The sequence below is a fragment of the Myotis davidii genome, unplaced genomic scaffold (genome assembly GCF_000327345.1).
Source record: "Myotis davidii unplaced genomic scaffold, ASM32734v1 scaffold120, whole genome shotgun sequence".
Classification (NCBI taxonomy): Eukaryota; Metazoa; Chordata; class Mammalia; order Chiroptera; family Vespertilionidae; genus Myotis; species Myotis davidii.
Window position 1 is genome coordinate 2,857,406 of NW_006294778.1, and position 1,431 is coordinate 2,858,836.

The following is a 1,431-nucleotide window of genomic DNA, read 5'->3' on the forward strand; positions in this document are numbered from 1 at the left end:
AATGCCTGCCACCCTAGCCATGCTGGGTTCCAGCAACTTGAATCGCAATTTCTTTGGATTCCACAGTAGCAGAATCCTGCCTTGGCAGTAACATTGGACAGACTATGGATTGGAGCGAATGTGATGGGCTGGTAAGCTTTCCCAGTGCCAAAGAATATTAAGAGCCTCAGCATTTGCTAGTCTCTTCTGAATGGGTCCCAGACGGAGCCCAGGGTTCTGTCCTCTGAAGCGGCAGGGCAGGCGTTACCCTCAGGATTGGGTTACACTGAGCATCTGTCTCCCCAGGGTTCTGGGTGAAATCCTTTTCAACCTGGATTCTTACTGGTTGACAAGCTGTGCACGGCCATCCCTGCCGGGTAGGATGGTGGGAGAAGAGCTCCCCCCTCACCCAGGGCTCAGGTTAACTGGGCGTGATTGATTTTCCATAGCTCTGAGAAAGCCTACAAATCCTTTGGATAAACACGAGTTCCACAGTGAAAACAGTTTTCCCTTCTTCCGTTGAGGGCAGCAGACAGAGTAAATATTGACAAATGGACAGGTTTACTTTCTGAAGAGGCGGTGGCAGGCAGATGGTGCAGGGAGAAATGCTTGGGCTGAGTCGTTATCAGCAGAGGGAAAGGCATTCTCTGTGGTGAGGCCAGGGTTTCATGAGGCCGAGATGGCTACACTGGAAATTTGTAAGGCAGCAAAGCTGCCCCCGCCTCCTCTTGCCCCACCCGTGGGATTTTGGTGTGGAAGGCCTGGGTGGCGGGGGCGGGGGGGGGCGGTTATCCATCGTGTATTTACAAAGCTCCCCAGTGGCTTTGATGTCAGCCAAGGTTGTGAGCCTCTATTAAGAGCAAAATATTTGAGCTTAGCATGACCCTTGATCCCATCCATCTCTAAGTGTTTTGTCCGGTCATGAGAGCGTGGGGACAGTGTGGACGATGCAGATATTACCTTAGCCTAAAGATTTCAAGATGCGTAAGTTGGCCCTGGCCAGGTGGCTCCGTGGGTTGGAGCATCATCCCGTACACCAAAAGGTTGTGGGTTTGATTCCTGGTCAGGGCACATACCTAGGTTGCGAGTTAGATCCCTGGTTGGGGCCCAGATGGGAGGCAACCAATTGATGTTTCTCTCTCTCTCTCATTACAAAATTAATAAACATATCGTGAGAATTTTTTTTAAAATGTGTAATTCAGATCTTCCGTTGAGGGCAGCAGACAGAGTAAATATTGACAAATGGACAGGTTTACTTTCTGAAGAGGCGGTGGCAGGTAGATGGTGCAGGGAGAAATGCTTGGGCTGAGTCGTTATCAGCAGAGGGAAAGGCATTCTCTGTGGTGAGGCCAGGGTTTCATGAGGCCGAGATGGCTACACTGGAAATTTGTAAGGCAGCAAAGCTGCCCCCGCCTCCTCTTGCCCCACCCGTGGGATTTTGGTGTGGGTGGC